A 2,658-nucleotide genomic window follows, 5' to 3' on the forward strand; every position below is an offset into this window, starting at 1 on the left:
ACATCGCGATGAACGTACATTGGAAGCGTGTATTAGTCATCGCCATACTCGCGTATCACCCGACGTGATGGTATGGGGTGCCATTGGTTACACGTCTCGGTCACCTCTTGTTCGCATTGACGGCACTTTGAACAGTGGACGTTACATTGCGAGGTGCCGGGGCTAGCAGTGTATTTAACACTAAATTCTTGAATCTACATCTGCAAATGATGCTCTAAGCCCCCCCTATTCTAACTCCGACTTTTGCTGTTGCACAAGGATGAAAAAAAATATACGCGCACTGACTGTAATCAGCCCTGCAAGTGGAGTAGAAAAGAGTTTGGCACCTGCAATAATTTAATTTGATAAATAAGTTAAATAAAGGAAAGTTTCGTTAACCTAGTGAGGAATGATAGGTTTACTCTACCGATTAACAGAATGAAAGTTCTGTGCAAAATAACAATATGATTTATTACGACTAAACACAAAATACTAAACCAATACACATGACACATTTACAATACATTAAATTGGCTCGAATTGGAAACAGAAACAAACGCTATAAAGGTGAAGTTGTCCCTAACTGAGATCGTGAGGTTTAAGACGAAGTGGTATGTGGAGCCAATTCCTTTCCACTCAAATCTCGAGAGAGACACACAGCTAACCCAACAGTAATTGCTGCTACTCAAGACAGAACAAAGTTAGAAAAGGATGAACAGGCGCGCTCTGCTGAGCTCTGATTGCCACCTAGGAAAATCCCTATCTGCCGGTGCTGCGAACGTACATTACCAAACGGTCTTCTTATCTCCCAGAACACGATCTGGCGTACCGCAGGCGAGGGCTGGTTGCTTCGACGTCCTCGACCGAAAGGCGACTGCCGACTTCCCAGAGCACCCGTACAGGCCGAACACCGAACATTCCCGCCCCCACGACAGTGGCCGTGGTTACGTTCCAATCAGCAACTCGAAAACCGGCGGAAATTCCACTCCATTGCCGGAGCACTACCATTCCACCAATGGAGATTCTTGGCGCCAATTTCTGTGCTGATTTTGCAGAAAGTGCGGGAATTTTCCCGCCACAACTGCGTGGGTACACAAGTCATTCCCACGCCTCGCTGGTAGCCCGCCAGAAAGTGTTTTCGCAAAGTTTCTCCGAAGTAACGGAACCTCTAGCCCAGCCGCTACTTCACACCCCAGCGGGCGTGTCTCTTGACAATGTCGCCGTCTGCAAAGCATTCACTCGACTGCCTCACACACGTCGGCTTAACTCTCTCCAGTTCCACAGAGCCCGCCTGTCACCGGACCACCCGGGTGACGAGAGACGCTGCGTGGGAAGTCCGCGTGTTAAGGAAAAGCAAACCTTCCACCGCATGCAACTAGAGGGGAGAATCGTAAGATAGAAATATGAGAGGGGGCTCATGCCACCTCTCAACATCTCAGATGTGTTACGACCCGTGGTTCTACCCTTCATTCGATCCCTGCGAAACCATACATTTCAGCAGGATAATGCACGACCGCATGTTGCAGGTCCTGTACGGGCATTTCTGGATACAGAAAACGTTCAACTGCTGCCCTGGCCAGCACATTCTCCAGATCACTCACCAACTGAAAACGTCAATGGTGGCCCGGCAACTGGCTCGTCACAATATACCAGTCTCTACTCTTGATGAACTGTGGTATCGTGTTGAAGCTGCACGGGCAGCTGTACCTGTACACGCCATCCAAGCTCTGTTTGACTCAATGTCCAGGCGTATGAAGGCCGTTATTACGGCCAGAGCTGGTTGTTCTGGGTACTGATTTCTCAGGATCTATGCACCCAAATTGCTTGAAAATGTAATCACATGTCACAAAATTGTTAAGGCTTTCGTGGCCACTTGTTGACAAACTGCCTATTGGCTTCTGTCTCGGGTTCTTCGGCCGACGTTCATCTAATGATTTTTCTGACGTTTCGCCAGCACGAGTGGCTGGCATTGTCAAAGCTTCACCCTCCATTGCCGGTGGTGAACTGGAGGCGAGCTCGCGGCCGCAGACTATATGTACCTGGCGCGCCAACGTCCGAGGGCTTCTCCGCGGTCATTTCCGGTGCGGTTCTCCTCTTGCTACCTGCGACGGTCGTTCGCTGCAGTACGGGAAGCCAGGATCCGTTTACCTTAAGGCTTTCCTCTTTCTTGTTGAAACTGTTCGCGTGTTTTTGGATTTCTACAGCTTCTCTGAACAAGCGCGTGTGATAGTGCTTCTCTACAGCCAGAACTTCCGTGTCGGCGAATTTTATTACGTGGTCGGTCTCATTCAGTGCGTGCTCTGCCACGGCCGATTTCTCCACCTGCCCCAACCTGCAATGTCGCTTATGCTCTTTGATCCTGGTGTTAATGGATCGTCCAGTCATTCCGACATAAACTTTTCCGCATGTGCAAGGTATACGGTATATTCCCGACATTGCAAGTGGGTCTCTTTTCTCCTTCGCCGATCTAAGACACTCTTTGATCTTCCTTGTCGGTTTGAAAATCGTCTTTACGCCGTGTTTGCACAATATACGGCCGATTCTGTCCGTCACTCTGGGAATGTATGGCAGAAAGGCCGTACCCGACATTTCTTTTTCTGGTTCCTTACTTCGCCGAGTGTTTAGCTCTGTTACACTTCTAATGTAATTTGTGGAGTACCCATTGCTCCTCAGAACAGT

Source organism: Schistocerca nitens, chromosome 5, assembly GCF_023898315.1.
Source record: "Schistocerca nitens isolate TAMUIC-IGC-003100 chromosome 5, iqSchNite1.1, whole genome shotgun sequence".
Taxonomy (NCBI): Eukaryota; Metazoa; Arthropoda; class Insecta; order Orthoptera; family Acrididae; genus Schistocerca; species Schistocerca nitens.